The 17,812-nt window shown below is 39.9% G+C and overlaps 1 pseudogene; it reads left to right on the top strand.

The window, feature by feature from the left end:
- Window positions 1–492: 492 nt before the first annotated feature.
- LOC122731963 lies at window positions 493–14,376 on the top strand (annotated as a pseudogene).
- The last annotated feature ends 3,436 nt before the right edge of the window (window positions 14,377–17,812 follow it).

Genomic DNA, 17,812 nt, shown 5'->3' with positions numbered 1-17,812 from the left:
GAAAGGCTCAATGGAGGTCATCTAATTCAACTCCCATATTTTAGAGATGAGAACATAGGAATTTGTTCCAGGTCACCCAGGTTGTCAACAAGTCAATGAGCACTCATGAAGTACTTAATATCTGAAAGGCAATGTGCTAAATCCTGTGGATATAAACACAAACATCATGATAGTCACAGCCCTGAAGTAACTTGCATTTTAAAGGGGAAATATAATGCAAACACATAAAAGGGAGTTGATGGGGGAAGTGTAGCAAAGTCTGGAAAATGAAAGAAGACTGGTCTTGGCCCTGGTTCAAATAGTGGGTTGGGGGAGGGGAACCTCACCAAGAGGAGAAGGGGAGATGTAGGGGACAGGCAGTTGAAGCATGGCGGCAAAGTCTGGAGAAAATAGCAAATGCATAGCTAGTATTTAAACCCAGATTCCCTGAGCCCAACTCTTCTGCTCTTTCCACATTGCCATACTGTTGTCAATTGCCCGAGGTCATAGAGGATGGTGAGTGGCCAAGTCAAGATTCAAACGCGGGTTCTCTATGATAGCCTGGACAATCCTCCTCATTTTACCTATTCGGGAATTGAGGGGCAGATAACAAAAGTGACTTTTCCAGCCTGTAAGTAAGAAAATGGGTTTTCAAACCCTGGTTGTCTGGCCATGAGTCCAAAGCCCTTTCCATCACAACACATTGAAAACTGATATTATGTTTGAGGCATGGGATACCTGTTACCCATGCTTACTTTATTCTGGTGATAGTGTTTCTACTCATGAAAACATAAGGATCAGGGAATCAAAATTACATGTGATATGAGAGGCCATCAAGCCCCAACCACATCTAACAGATCACAAAACTGAGGACCAGGGAATGCAATTGACTTATCAAAGACCACCAGCCAGTCAGCCAGCATGGTACAATGGACAAAGACCTAACTTTGGAGTCAAGAAGAGTGTTAAGGGCTAAAATTCTAGCTAAACTGTCTAAAATATCTAATGAGTGGTCGCCAATAAATTATAAGCTTTAGCAAGAGTTAGACTTTTAAGCATTTATTAAGGAGAATAAGAATTTGGTAAAGAGAGAGAGAAAGGCCTAGATTTCTATCTATTAAAGGGAGAGCACATTTTTAGCGCCCTTCTCCACCAGAGTCCAGAGGCAAGAACCCCAGAGTCAGCGCCAGTCTCTTCCTTCCTCCTCCCACTAGTCTGCGTCACTTCCTCCCCGCCAAAGAAAAGACTCCTGGTCTTGCCCTCAAAGACCTTCGCTTCATGGGCAGAACTCTTCTACAGTAAGTATCCAGCAGGTGGCGTCATTCCAATCGTTACAGTCCCCCCTGTTGTTCCTCAAGAAACAAAATGTTTCCTTGACGGAACAGTAAAAACAATATAATAACTATTGCTAACTAATAATATGTGAACAACAATATAGAAAAGGAAGAGAGGAAAGTTTTGTCCAGAGGGGCGATTTTTTTTTTGTCCTCATGAACCGACGCTTTGACATTAGTCTTGCAAAGGGAGGGCCTCTGCAGAGAATACATGTTACAGATGGTGTATATTATAACAGAAAGAGAAAAAAAACACAACAAAAACAACAAATCAAAACTGTTCATTTAAAGTCTCTGAAAGTCTTTTCTCAGATGTCCTCTAGGTGTAGTCGTGGAATGGAAGTCTTTTCAGGGGTTGATGTGTGGATGCTGGTAATCAGCCAGGAAATTTCCTACAAAATTGAGCTTAACACAACTTTAAAATAGCTTTGTCAATAATCAAATCAAACAATGAAAGTTCTCAAAAACATGTCTAAGGGAATTCAGAATCTTAGTTGTTACACATGAAACATATAATAAAACAAAAATTGAACCATTCTTTAAAATTATAATATTACTATAGTCCCCCCCTTATGGAGGGTAATTGAGAAGACAATTGCTGCGATATTAATTATTAAAAATAATTTTTTATCTTTGTTTCATCACTTTTTGCATCATCTGCCTAATTATCCTCATGCCATTATGAGAAATTTAAAATCTAATATAATTAGTAACAGATGTCAAGGCCAAATTCAACACTGTTATTTATCATGACACCTGAGATAATTATGGGGGTTACCATAAAAGAACAGAGAAATGATGGGATATGAGCATTCCCACACTTGAGCAATATGTACTGTCCATGCAGTATGCCAGGCTTAAAATAGGTGGATGGAATATATGTCCATGCCACCGAACATATTGGAGGAAACTGAGTCAGACTTAATCAGATGCATGGGATTGAGATGTCCATGGCATCAGGCATATAGGAGGGAGCATAGAAGCCAGGTGTAGAAGTGAGATGGGTGGGATCAATACTTCCAGCCATCTGTACAATATTGTGGGGAAAAATAAAATAAAATATGAAACCAAGAGAATCCAACCTCAACATTTGTCAAAAGCCGTTCCCTCGGCCATACCTTGACTTCATGCATGTCTCCCTTCATGTGACAGTTCAGTGTCTGCTCTTGCATGTATTCCTCTTGTGATTGGATGGCATCTTGGCCAACTGGCATCTGATAACTCAGAATAAAGGCAATTAATGTCTTAAATGATAAGTTCCCATAATCCAAGTCTCATATGGATTTAAAAATTGAGGATAATAAATGATTGCAAAAAATGTGAATACATCTTGACTCAGAATATAATATATAATTATGCAACAATTTCAAATAATACCCCCTTTTTTTTACTTAGTATACAATTACTTTTGTGAAAAATCAGAACATATTTAAATACAAGTTAAAGCACAACAGAATCTCAAAGAAAACTTTTTTTTTGAACAAAGAAAACTTTTACAAATGTTCCCCTCTTTTTTTTTTTTTTTGGAATATGCTTATCAAAAATAATACTTCTAGAATCAATTTACACTTGCCATGGCAACCAATTTGCCAGGGAAATACTTTAAAGAGTTTGATCAAATAATCAGTTGAGAAAAAATAGCAAAAACAAACAACTCAGAATATGGGAGCACAATACTCCTAGAATTAACATTGTATTATGAAATCAAAACCATCTTGCAATTTTTTAAAATTAGATAAATGTATAGAAGAAAATACACATGGAACAATAAAAGACAGTGAAATTCAAACTAAGGAAATCTAAATGAGCATGAACTTAATATTAATGAGTATTATGAAATATAAACTTGATCACATGACTATAAAAAACTTTTACAAATATTCTCCTTGTTTTAGAAACTAAGTATAAGACACAATCTCAAAAGCATGAAAATCTCTATGAAAATAAACCCATACCATTAATTTCAAAATGTATATGTAATGGTATAGAAATCCTATGTAACCTCTGAACTGACATTAATACTCTGAGTAAAGTTAGAACACTTTTGATTCCGATATCTAAAATCCCCAATACTCATATCAATACCTTGCTGCTTACTTCCACATTTCTGTAAAATATATACCCTCCCATGGCAAAAGAAGCGGAGTCTTGAACTATGTTGATTGTCATTCTTATTCAGCTTAAGTTTTTCTTCTTTAACCCCTCTATATTGTCTGTCGGGCTTTTCACCATACAAATGCTTTATAAGATTACTAATTAAAGACAAAAGCAGGTTAGCAAAATTATGAACAAAACGAACATAACTGGAATTTAAAGAGTTTTCTAAGATTGTCTCAAAAGCACAGCCAGGACGGGGAAGGGCTGAGCCTGAAGCTGCAAATGCAGGTAGAAAAAGTTGAGCATGCGCATCAGATCTCTGGACTTCCCAGGCAGGGGAAGCTATGGGCTTGGCCATAGGAGGAGTAGAGGTTGGGGTCTGGAGAGGAGGGGAGGGACCAGAGCAATTTGAATCAGACTAGATTTTGAACTCAGGCCTGGATTCCTCTTCCCCCACTTTGCCTCCAGGTGCTAGGGGATTAAAAGCTTCTAGAGGGTGGGTCATTGCCTCCAGGCATGCAAAATTAAAGCAACAATTACTGTTAGAACTGGGAAAAGCTGCGGGAATCTCTTCAGGTTTCTCTGAAAAAGCATGGTTGGGAGAGGGAGAGATATTTCCTTGTGTGAGTAAGTTGCTGGCTCTTTTAACAAAAATAAAAAGAAAAATAGAAAATCCACAAAAACAAAGCATTAACATGATCTTATCTCCCATTTGTCTGGTTAAACAGACTAAAATCAAAAATAGGGTAATTAGGGAGTTTAAAAGGTCCATTCAAAAAAATTTAAAGGAAAACACAGCCAGTACACCAGTACTTAGCAGTTAAAGGGAGAGGGAGGGGAAATTTCTTACCCAACCAGAAGATCAGAAGAAGACTGAGGGTTAGCTTTTCTCTTCGTGGTCAGCCATCTGATAAGGGCTAAAATTCTAGCTAGTCTGTCTAAAATATCTAATGAGTGGTCGCCAATAAATTATAAGCTTTAGCAAGAGTTAGACTTTTAAGCATTTATTAAGGAGAATAAGAATTTGGTAAAGAGAGAGAGAAAGGCCTAGATTTCTATCTATTAAAGGGAGAGCACATTTTTAGCTCCCTTCTCCACCAGAGTCCAGAGGCAAGAACCCCAGAGTCAGCGCCAGTCTCTTCCTTCCTCCTCCCACTAGTCTGCGTCACTTCCTCCCCGCCAAAGAAAAGACTCCTGGTCTTGCCCTCAAAGACCTTCGCTTCATGGGCAGAACTCTTCTACAGTAAGTATCCAGCAGGTGGCGTCATTCCAATCGTTACAAGAGCTAGGTTCAGGTTCAACCTCTGACATATACTGGCTTTGGCTTGAGATATTTCAATTCATAGATGATTGAAATTAGTATAAGAACAAATTTTAGTCTAATACTCTCATTTTATAGATGAAAAAACTGAAGTCTACATAGGCACGATGACTTATTCAAGGTCATTCAGACAATAAGCAAAGATGCCAGATCATCTAATGTTAACCAAGATTTGTTTTAACTTAATTCTCCCTAGTTTCAGGGTTCTTGGCTCCTGGTAGCTAGAGCCCTCTTTCACTTCAATCTTTAAGGACCCAGTGGGGTAGAAAACTGGACTTAGTTTCAAGAACAGCTGGAATCTACTATTACTTTTCACACTTAATTTGGTTTCCTGGACTAGTCATCTAACTTGTACACACATCTCAGGTAACTGTGCAGGGCTCTTCTGCAACATCATAGGTAGGTTGGGATCTGTGTCACTGGAGAGAGGAACTTGCCAAGTGTGCTGAAATTCCAGTTTCCACATGTATTTATTTATATTCAAGTCACTACATTAGCACCTGAGATCATGAAGACAATGCTGTCAAGGAACTCCTAATTGCAGGGCCTTCAGAGTAATATTGGACATTGTTTTGGATTTAGAGCGAGAACTGAATCTTGCATCTGAATGTTGCTTCAGAAATATTAGTTCTGTAAGCCTGGGCGAGTCACTTTAATTTCTTTTGAGCTACAGATTCCTCAGCTGTAATGTAAGGGGAGCAGGGTGGAATCAATGACTCCAATGTTTAGTATCATATGATCCTTCTAATGTTGTGCCTCAGAAAAATTCAGTATATGTGTAGGGGAGGGGGTCCTTCTCAAAGAGGACCCTGACAGAAGCAATGACTTGCAATGAATTGGATTTAAGAGAGGGAGGTCTGTGCAAAGTCACCAGCCTCCCTCTCCTCCAGAGCCATCTGAGTCCAGTGGCAAGATATATTATCAGGACGACTGGAGATGGCCCCCAGTTAATGTGGGACACCTTGGCCTTTTAAGCTAAGGCATTTCACAGTTCTCAGTTTGTCTGAGGCAATGCCCATTCAGTGGATAGGTAAGAAAGGAGGCAAAGAAGGGTCTCTTTTACCTAGTCAAAAGAAAATAGAAAAAGAAGGGGGGTGTGTGGACTCTCAGGGTTTCTGACCAAAAGAGATACAATTGCTATTTAGGACTACCCTGAACCATCAAGAGGCCAAACAACGGCAAAATGAGGCCTGGGCTGGGACCCATTGTTGGCCAATCCATGAGAACCACAGTTATTTGGATGTGTTCACAGGGATAGCAGCTAGGAGGTTCAGGAAGGGATGTGTTATGGGACCAGAAGGTGGTCAGAAGCATAGTGGAAAAAAGCAATAAAGGCAGCTTGAATTAAATAAGACAACTCATTTTGATGTTCTGCATCATTTTTTCCCCACGTATCTTTCTTGGGGTTCATTTAATGGACACAGCCAAATTCTCCATCATAAGCATTTCTATGAAAGTTGACAGTTCAACTTGGAAGCCAGAAAAGTTAGCATGGTCTTAGGCTGCCCAGGAGAGGTATAATGTGCAGACTGAAGGAGATCACAGTCCTGCTATAGCCTGCCTGTGTCAGACCACATCTGAAGGATTTTATTCAATTCAGTTCTGGGCACAATTCTTAGGAAGAGCGTAGATATGCTGGAGATTGTCCAAAGGAAGACAACTGCAATGGTGAACAACTTAGAAACCCTGTAATTTGATGATTGCTTGAAAGAAAAAGGGATATTTAGATTAAAAAAGAGTGGATTTAGGGAAACACAATAGCTGCCTTGAAGTGTTTGAATAGCGATAAAAGAGCATTATACTTGTTTTTCTTGGCCTCAGACATTAGAAGGAGCAATGAGGAGAAATTGCTGATAGATTTTTAGCAGGATTTAAAAGAAAGCACACACATTCACCTAACCTCAGAACTACAGTTGGCCCAAAGAATAATAGATTTGGGGTTGAAAGGAATTTCCAGAGGTGACTTTATAGGGAGAGAAACTGAGACCCAGATAGGGTGAATAACTTACACAACACTACAAAGATTTAGTGACAGAGCCAGGATTTTAAGGTTCTTTGAGCTCCAAATCCGGTTTGCTTTCCACAACCCCACGCTGCCTATAGGGGAAGAGGAGGTAGTTAATTTCCTTTCATAGAGGTACACATTGAAGCTCAGACATTCACTTATTGGGAATGATCTAAAGCAGTAGTTTTTAACTCTCTGTCTTTCTTGGTTTCTCTGTCTCTATCTCTAACTCTGTGTGTGTGTGTGTGTGTGTGTGTGTGTGTGTGTGTGTGTGTGTGTGTGTGTGTGTGCTGGGCCCCTTCGGCAGTTTGGTGAAACCTATACAATTTTCCCAGAATTATATATTTTAAAGTATAAAATAAAATACCAAGTATTACAAAGGAAATGACTTATATTGCAATGCAGTAATGTAAATATTTTAAAGAGCTCTTGGGTCCCATGTTAAGACCCACTGATATAAAGGGATTGCTCTTCAAATACTATTTGTGCCAGATGACCACTGATATTGCTTTTAACTCTGAGATTCTCTGTCTGTGCACAGTATTATCATAATTGCTGTGGAGTGGAAACTGGGATTTTTTTGTGCCTATGGAATTAGCCACTCTTGAACACTGCACTAATTGTCTTAATCAATGTCTTCTCAGGGCTAATGTTGATATAGGACCCAGGCCACGTTAAATCTACTGATAGTATGGGAGTCGGTGCTGGAATTATTAAGAACAACAGATTGGAGTCAGACGACCCCAATTTCCCTTTCTGTAAAATGAAAGAGTTAACTATCCATTCATACAACCATTCCCAGTTTTCTCTGAATTCTTCATGTTTGCCATTTCTTTTAAAAAATGGGCAAATAGGTTAGCAAACAGTTGTTTAAAAGAACAATAAGTACGGTGAAGAGCAAATTTAAACTGATTTGTGTGGGTGAATACAACCTTTGACTCACAGCAGGTACCAGGTGAAGAGCTTCAGATTTCCAAAGCGAGATGAAATGTTAATCTCCATGCTGAGAGTGAGACTGAGGGTTTGCATGGTGAGGATGGAGGCCCAATTAATTATCTCTGAGTCATATTTGAAAAGGATTAATTCATGGGTGGAAAACAACAATCATGATTCTTTGAAAAGATGTGAACAAGGAGCACATTGGAATTGGAAATTGGCAAAGTCAAAAGAAGCTTTAATAAGAGTAATTAGAAGGAAGGGGAGGTATCAGCAGATGCTGCACTAACAGAATTCCAACCAGTCCAATTATCCGGTGGCACTTTACACCTGTAAGCAAATTAGATGGCTGGTTGGAAAGCTGTGTTGGGAGAATTCATCATTGCATTTGGCTTTTCTGGGACAAGAATCAGGAGTAGGAAGCTGACACAACAATTATAGGGAATCCATTTTTGTGTTAATTATGGATAATATTTCATAACCAAAAATAATTAATAACTCATTAGCACCAGGTGTTGGGGAGCTTAACTGCTAACTGGTGTAAGGATGTACCAATGGTAGGGTAGTCTTCAGTATAATGAATAACAGTATTCTTGGGGGTTTCTTTATCCTTCTTTTTGATAGGTTTCCATAAAAAGTCATCACTTTCACCCAAGAACACAGAACACTCCCTGTTGAAAATCTGCCCACCTTTCCTGTCCCAATTCAAGTAAAATCTGCACTCTGAAGTCTTTCCTCATTCCCTAACCCCTCATGGACACCTGGCCCTTCTGGGACATTGAATTGCATTTTGAAGGTAATTATGTTTTAGACAATCCAAAAATAGTGGAATGTTTTCTGGTGGGTATAAGCAGGCTGCATCACATGATTAAAGAAGAAATATATGAGAAGTATTTTAAATGCCAATAGGATCACAGCTTTAAAACTGAAAAGGAAGGGCACCTAGGTGGCACAATGGATAAAGCATTGGCCCTGGATTCAGGAGGACCTGAGTTCAAATCCAGCCTCAGACATTTGACACTTACTAGCTGTGTGACCCTGAGCAAGTCACTTAACCCTAAATGCCCCCCACTCAAAAATAAAAAGCAAAAAAAAATACCCCAAAAACCGAAAGGGATCTTAGAGATCATGCAGATAGTCTTAACATGGGGAGCATGAAAATGGTTTAGAATACATTTTGATAATTGTTTTTTCAATACAACATAATTAGTTTCTTTTGTGTTTTAATTCTATATTTTAATAATACATAGGCTTCATCAGAATGCCAAAGGGGTTCCTGTTACAACAACAATTAAGAATCTATGATGGGGGGCAGCTAGGTGGCACAGTGGATAGAGCCCCAGCCCTGGAGTCAGGAGTACCTGAGTTCAAATTTGGCCTCAGACACTTAACACTTACTAGCTGTGTGAACCTGGGCAAGTCACTTAAGAGGACCATGATATAGGCACGATGTCAGGACTTAAAGTGCATTGCATTTAAGTGAGGCAGGTCTATGCTCCTCCAGAGCCATCTGGTCCAGTGGAAAAATATAGATCAGGACAACTGGAGATGACCCTGGATGTTTAAGGCAATTGGGGTTAAGTGAATAGTCTAGGATCACACAGACAGTAAAAGTCTGAGGACCGATTTGAACTCAGGTCCTCCCAACTTCAGGGCCACTGCTCCATTCATTGTGCTACCTAGCTGCCCTGTCTAGTCAAACTGACACGTGAATACAAATTTCACGTATGATATCTGAAGAGTGTTCAAGTTATCTTTGCTAAGAGATCCATTTGGGGAAATCCATTATATTCCAAGGCAGCTCACTGTAATTTTTTTTTTTTTTGTGAGGCAATTGGGGTTAAGTGACTTGCCCAGGTTCACATAGCTAATAAGTGTCAAGTTTCTGAGGTTGGATTTGAACTCAGGTCCTCCTGAATCCAGGGTCATTGCAATTTTAGATTTTAACTCTTAAGAACTTTGTTGATTGTTTGATTACTTTTTTTTTTAAACCTCTAGCCAGGGCAGCTAGGTGGCGCATTGGATAAAGCACTGGCCCTGGATTCAGGAGGACCTGAGTTCAAATCTGACCTCAGACACTTGACACTTATTAGCTGTGTGACCCTGGGCAAGTCACTTAACCCCCGTTGGCCCGGAAAAACAAACAAACAAACAAACCCTCTAGCCTACATTCGCTTCCTGTCAACTCTCCCCTTTGCTTCTAATACTATTCTCAAGGGCCAAGAAAAACAAAACTACTTCCTCTTCTGCATGGTGGCAGCTAATATGATTCCAATCAAGTCTTCTCTTCTCTAGGCTAAACATCTTCTTTGTACTGAATCTCTAATGTCTTGAACATGGGCCTTTTGCTACCTGTTTTTCTTCCTCTGGAAACTTTAGTTTATCTTCTTTGTTCATACTATTGGTTGTTTATCCTGGATTTTTGCCTCTGGCGAAACATTCCTAACTCTGTGCCTCAAATAATAAATTGGCTTTCTCCCCACCAAGTGGAGTTGTTTAACAGCCTTTCACTGTCCCACTACCTGATTGTTTATGTTCCACTCATTATGGAATGTATTGATTACATTTCTTATGGGCTATCAAACTATGAATGGGTTTCCTTTGGCAAATGAAAAATGTCTCTGCTTGGAGGATAGTTAATGATGTGCAGTAAATGAAACCTCTTTTCTTTCCTCCCTTATGAAATGTAGCTACCCTGATTTTTTTTTCTTTTAATTTTGCCTGCATAGAGGCATACTTGATGTGTAATCAAAGCTCATCTAGAATTCTACATGATATCCTGAAAAATCCATAGAGTTACAAAACTGCCTTAAATGGCCAGCTTGATGCATTAACTAAACACCATCATCCTTTGTATTTCTTTGATGGCAGTGAATTTGGACTCAGAGTGAGTAAGGTGTGTGGTCAAATCCTTCCTCCATGACCAACTAGCACCATGACTTTGGCTAAACCAATTAGCCACTCTAGTTCTTTACTAGTTAGTACTAGTATTTACCTCCCAAGGTTATGGTGAGTTTCAAATGAGATACAAGAAGTCAAATGGTTAGCAAGCTTTAAAGCATTATATAAATATGGGCTATTTTTATCATTATAAAACATTTGACATGTCCTGTGTCTTCAGAGACTCATGGAAACTCTGGGAGGTGAGTGTCACAATGATTAGTAACTCCTTTTGCAGATGAGGAAACTGAGGTGACTTGCCCAGAATCTCAAAGCTAGAAAGAGACAGAGCCAATTTTTGAAGCTATCTTATTATTCCATGCCCTGTGCATCATATACTGCATTTCACATCTTTTATCTTACTTATAAATCCCTGATACTGTTTAATTACTAGAAAGAAACAGAATCTAGCTTTGTGCCTTTTTTAAAATTTAATTTAATTTAATTTTTTTTGTGGGGCAATGTGGGTTAAGTGACTTGCCCAGGGTCACATAGCTAATAAGTATCAAGTGTCTGAGGCTGGATTTGAAGTCAGGTCCTCCTGAATCCAGGGCTGGTGCTTTATCCACTGTGCCACCTAGCTGCCCCCTTGTACCTTTTTTCCCCTTGCATTTACTCTAGGCTTGTACCTTTTTTTTTTTTTTCCCTTGCATGTAATCTGTGATTTCACAGCTGTGGAGTTTTCCATGTTGTGGAAACTCCCTCCCGTGAAGCAGATTGGCATTTCTTCTCTAATTTACAATCTTAGAAATTTCCCTGGGAGCACGGACTGGTGTAGTCACTGCCCAGAGTAATGCAGTAAGCAGCAGGACAGCAATCCAAGTCTTACTGACTCTGTGACTGGCACTTTATCCAAAATATCACATGGTCTCTTTCCTTGTACTTAGTATATTGCTATTGAATTTGATCATTTCTTCCCCAATTCCATCTCTTTCCTTTTCTTTCCCTAGCCAATGAATTAGCACTTTCCCTTTTCTTAGTGTTTTTGCTTTTTCCCTCTAAGGACCCCTCACCCCTACCGCAGGGCTCTATACTTCCTTTGTTCCTTAGGCTTAGGGCAGGGTGGAGCTTCCTGGCGCTGTTATGTATCTAGCTGTTTAGAAAAACCTGCCTCTATATTATGATCATATACCATGCAATCCCACTTTTGCCTTGTATTCCAATTCCTACCAGAGGGCATGGTACATGGTACTGACTTAATCAATGCTTATTGCTTGATTCATTGATATTATAGCGGTCTGCTCTACTTATATAACCCTTGCCATAATTTCTTGTTTTTGCAGAGACTAAGTATAAGGAATATCATGCTGTTTTCTGACCTTATGGTAGCTCCCTTATCATGCTGTGTGAGGCAGTAAATTCCTCTTAAAACTTCAATTTATAGAGGATACAGAACTTTATAAGTAACTCTACTTTTTCCATCAGCAGCTCTGCTTAGTTTCAACACCACAGAATGTCAAGACCCCAACCAGGTACACCTTGGTGGCTTCTAACCTACCCCACTTTTCAGTTTCATTTGTGTGTTGTCTACTCCCATTAGATTGTAAACTCCTTGAGGGCAGAAATCTTTCTTTTTCTTATATGTAACCTAAATGCTTAGCACAGTTCCTAGAATAAAGTAAGGACTTAAATGTGGACTGAATCGAATAGGGAACTCTTAAAAGCTGTTAAGTAACAGCTAATCATTCTGTTTTGCCAGAACAAGTTTCCTATGTGAATGAAATAATCATTTCCTATACTCTATCACTTTGAATAACAATTCTCCATTTCTCCATTCTCTAGTTCAAAGCAATATAACCTTCTATACAGCTGCTGGGTGCACTAGGCTTATAATTTAGTTGACTTTGCCAGTCAAAAAGCTTTTGAATCAATGGCCTTTCTCTTCTTTCTACACTTGTTTTTGGTTATCTCATCAGCCACTAGAAGTTCGAGTCTCTATGTGGATGATTCCCAAAACAACATATTTAATCCTCTCCTCAGCCTTAGCAGTGTATCATTTGGACTACCATATCCACTGTTATATAATGTCATCAGCCCCATGATCCCTTTCTGTGTCATCATTAATAGGTTATATTTTCTGGCTATTTAAATAGGATTTGGACACTTAAAACAACCAGTCCCCTCCCTATTTAGCCTAGGCTTCCCTCCCCCTCCCTTTCTCTTTTCCCCTTCTCATCAGCTGCTATGAGTTCACACCATGGTCTCTAACTGTATGATTTTCCAGGTGAAAAGATTTGCAACATGAAAAGGTATCTGACTGTAGAGAACCCTCAAGTAGCCTGTTATTGTTGACAATGAATAGATTTCAGGATGCAGGAGACTCAACAGCTGCTCTAGGGTAGGGATGACCTTCCCTCTGTCTCTTGGTCCATAGTCTCAATAACACAACCTATAGGCTTTATAATTTCAAAATTAACATGTTCAAAACATATAACCTCCCTATTACCCCTGTGAGAAAATAATTATTAATAACGATTTTGGGCTCACTTTGGATAATTTAGCTCAGGGAATTTAGCTGGTTTCTTTCAGAGATGCGACTCTGACTAGGTCAGGGGAGTAAGGAGATTAAAACCACACCTATTTGAATTTGCTTTTGCCCTCTGGGAGTCTGTCTTTGCACTAGACCCTGACTTCATCATTGTCCTCATGGTAGAGCTCATTTTAATATGGACCACCCTCAGGTCATGTCAACCAATGAAATTGAATGATGCTAGCCAATTACCTTTGGTTAGTGTGTAAGAGCCACCTCTATCAGAAGAGGAAAAGAGACTAAGATCTTCCCTGGTGAGCGCTCTCCTCTTTGTACAGAATAGGTAATGTAGAGACAATATAGCACTAGGGGATTTTCAGCTTGGGTTAAAAGTCACGGGGTCGGCGCCTGTCGCTGCCCCACACCCGGCACCCCGGAGCAACCGCCTGGATCAAGGACCCTCAGTCGAGAGAGTGATGCCGAGGCAAGAAGCCTGGGCCATGGAGGAGGACAGGGACTCTGCCCCCGAGATGAACGGGCTGGAGGAGTTGACCAGCGAGGATGAGCAGAGCAGTAGCCAGGCAGAGTCCGAGAGCGAGAGCTCAGAAATGGACGAGGAGGAAGATGAGCGCCGGATCGAGTGCCTCAGGGAGATGTCCAAGCTGGAGAAGCAGTTCTCAGGGCTAAAGGAGAAGCTGTTCAACGAGCGGCTGAGCCAGGTGCATTTCCGGCTGGAGGAGGTCTGGGCCGAGCGTGGGCCTGAGTACACCAAGGCCCTTGCGGGGCTTCAGCAGAGCCTCAAGACTCGAATTCAGGTGGCAGGTATCCACAAGGGCTTCTGTCTGGAGGTGATCAGGAAGAAGTATGCATGTGAGCTTCAGGGAGCCAGGCAGCACCTGGAGAGCGAGCAGCGGCTACTCTATGACACACTCCAGCGGGAGCTCCAGGAACGGATTCAGAGGCTGGAGGAGGACAGGCACAGCATGGACTTCAGCTCTGAGCCGTGGGATGACAAGCTGCACCCTGAAGGGAGATCGAGGTCCTGGGAGTCCCTGCAGCCGGGGAAGAGGAAGAGGAAGAAGGTGCGCCTCATCTCTGGCCCGTATATCGTCTACATGCTGGAGGACAGGGACATTCTGGAGGACTGGTTAGCCATCAAGAAGGCTAAGGTGGCCGTGTCCCCATAGAAGAGGAAACCTGAGGGGCCCTGAAGGGCAGACAAGCTGCACCCAAGGCCTGACAGGACACCCTGGTGCTCCTGGACCGCCTCCCGGGCCCTCCAGCCTCCAGATGACTCCGTGGCCCGCACTCTGCGGTCCTTTCCTCCACCGTCTAGACGGGATGCCACCAGGCTTCAGATGTGGGGCTCACCCAGGTGTCCTGGACGCCCAGAAACGCTAGACTCTAAGAATGCCCTTTGCCACTCCCTTCCCCCCCCCCCCCCCCCCCGTCAGCTGCCGGGGGAGGACCGGCCCGCTAGATCTAGACTAGCCCTTAGAAGCAACTTGAGATGACATTTGGGGATTGAGAAGGGAGGAACCCAGTCCTTCCCGGTTCCTCGGGGATTTGAATCATGGGAAGATAATTTAAATTAAATAATGAAAACAAAAAAAAAAAATGTCTCTGGGTCAATACTTTTCTAACATTTAATATGAATTAATAAATGCTTACTGCCAAAATGGGTGCAATAGCCATTAAGTTATAAATAGCAATATTTTAATAACCCCAGTCTAGTTTTCCGATAATTTAGCTAGAAACACCTAGCTCCCCAATATTTTAAATAACACACCTCTAAACTTATCTTCTCCTATCACCTTCAGATTCCCTCTTTCAGTTGAGGGCCACACAAAGTTTCTTCTAGTAGCCCCAGTTCATAGTCTTGGAGTCTTTACTCTCTTATTTTCCAACTCTAAGATTTTATGATTCTATAATGTTAACCTCCACAATATATCAAAATCAGTTCTGCCCTTGCCAATTATCATTTTAAGAGGCTGTGCACTTGCTTTAGAGATCCTATCCTGGCTCTAGATATTTCTGGAACACATCTTTAGGGATTGCTCTCTGAGCCACCTAAGAAAACCCATCTCGTTGCTTCAGGGTCACAACTCATGGCTGAGTCAAGGAGAGAACTTTTTTTTTTCTAGTTAAAGTTCTCATGTCACTGCATAACTACTTAAACAGCCATTTGAAAATGAATGAGTCATCCTTTTGCCATTTAAAAACAGACAAGAAAGGGATGAGAAGAGGCTTTAACCAAGCAATGAGTGGCCAGAGGGGGAATGTACCTCTTTTCACCTTGGTTTGTCACAAGCCCTCTTTATATGGTACAGTGATACTCTTGCTGACAATTATCTTTGTTTTAGGCCTGCTTGGTTATCCTTGGGAATGAGGTCATTTCTCAGGTTAAAAAGTTTATTCCAAAAAGTTTTCTTTAAAAAATGTTACATGTATATGCAAACATATACATAGGCACACATGTATATGCAGTTACATGTGTGAGCATGTTTGTTCATATAAATGCATATACGGACACTTGGTATATGTGAATGTGTACATGCATGTACATACACCGATAAATGTTTGTGTTTAGCACAAGACAATGGATAAAGTGTTGGATTTGGAGGTATGTATTTCAAATCATGCCTTTGACACTGCCTTTTTTCTCCCTCATTTTGATGAAAAGTTTGTGTGTCACTGTGTAAGGTATAATTATTAAAAGCTACCACTCTCCTCCTTATCCCATGTGTCTCAGGTGATTTAATCAGACTGACACACCTTATTGTAATCTGTAAGAAAATAATGAGATTTGGCAGATACTCAAAGGCCCCACCTAGAGATTAATCTAAATTGATTGAATTAAGTGAGAGTGATTGACTTTGCTGATTAGCCTACTTCAAGTTAATTAGATTGTAAGCACACCTGGCTGGCCCTTCAGAAGGTATTGTTCTCAGAAGCTAAAGACTTTGAACTCAACTGGAAAACCACCTTCAAGTCCAGTGAACCAATGGATTTGGTTGACGCCTACCAATCAGCTTGAAGTAGTGTGTAAGAATTGCCTCTGCTCCAGACCTTTAAAAAGCTTCCACATTCAGTTTGAGAAGAGTTCATGGGTTGAAGCAGGCTCATGTCAGGGGACTTGAAGAAGAACCAGACCTGACTGGAACACTAGGCTAGATAGGCCTTTTCTTAACTTTCTGAACTCCACGTGAATACCTGGTATAGTATGCTTAATGCCCAAAGACTGTTGCTAAAGCTTCTAATTTAAGGTGACCACACATTTAGATTTTAAACATCACAAATCATTCTCTCTGTCTCTCTTGTCTCTCTCTGTCTCTCTCTGTTTCTCTCTGTCTCTCTGTCTTTCTCTTTCTGTCACTCCTCTCTCTTACCTAGTGGTCATATAACAGCCCATCAAAAATAAGTGATTCATTCCTATGATGCTTTTTATTTTAAGGAAGTGAATGGATGGAATAAGGTTTTATAGATATATACACATATATGTATATGTGTATGTATATGTATATATGTATAGGTATGGATGTATAGGTATATACACATTAGGATACACACACACATGTAAATATGTGTGTGTGTATAACCTAATGTATTCCAGGCACTGCGCTAAGTGTTTAACAAATATTTTATTTTATTCTCCAAAGTTAGGTGCTTTTATTATCCCCATTTTATAGTTGAGGAAACTAAAGCAAATAGAGATTGCATCTTTTTTTTTTTTTTTTAGTGAGGCGATTGGGGTTAAGTGACTTGCCCAGGGTCACACAGCTAGTAAGTGTTAAGTGTCTGAGGCCAGATTTGAACTCAGGTACTCCTGACTCCAGGGCCAGTGCTCTATCCACTGCACCACCTAGCTGCCCCTATAGAGATTGTATCTTGACAAGAGTAACACAATTAGAAATTGTCTGAGGTGGGATTTGAACTCATGCAGGTCTTCTGAACTCAAGGCACACTTTGCCACCAGTGGTATCTAATTGTCAATGAAAAATTTGTACTATAATCCCAAATGCTTATTTAGAAAAAAAATTTTCAAATAGTTACACAGAAATTTACCTCTATGTTTGGATTAAAAACTATTTTCAGGTTACAGCATATGATCAAATGTGAAAAATATATGCATAATTGACCAAACCAATAACAAAAACAACAGGAATTATATGATGGTCCCAATAGATGCAGAACAAGCTTTTGATAAAATGAAACATGCCATTTATTAATACTAGAAAGTACAGCTATAAATGGAGCTTTTCTTAAAATAATAAATGGTATCAATCTAAAACCAAGAGCAAGCATATTCTATAAGGAGGATCAATTAGAAGTCTTCCCAATAAGATTAGGGGTGAAGAAAGATGCTCATCATTATCATTATTATTCATTATTGTACTACAAATACTAGCTATTGCAATTAGATAAACAAAAGTAATTGAAGGAATGAAAATAGGCAATGAGGAAACAAAACTATCCCTCTTTGCATATGATATAATGATATACTTAAAGAAACCTAGAGAATCAACTAAAAGACCAGTTGCAACAATGAATAATTTCAGTAAATCTTCAGAATATAAAATAAATCCATACAAGCCATGTATATATAATGTATATATGTATGTGTATAGATAATATATACATACACATATGTATATGTGTATATAAAACACAAAAATTCAACAGAAAAAATGGAAATAGAAATTCCAATTAAAATAACCAAAGTCAGGAAA

The sequence above is a fragment of the Dromiciops gliroides genome, chromosome 6 (assembly GCF_019393635.1).
Source record: "Dromiciops gliroides isolate mDroGli1 chromosome 6, mDroGli1.pri, whole genome shotgun sequence".
Classification (NCBI taxonomy): Eukaryota; Metazoa; Chordata; class Mammalia; order Microbiotheria; family Microbiotheriidae; genus Dromiciops; species Dromiciops gliroides.
The sequence above is the reverse complement of the archived record's forward strand: the minus strand, read 5'-3'. Positions and strand labels throughout refer to the sequence as shown.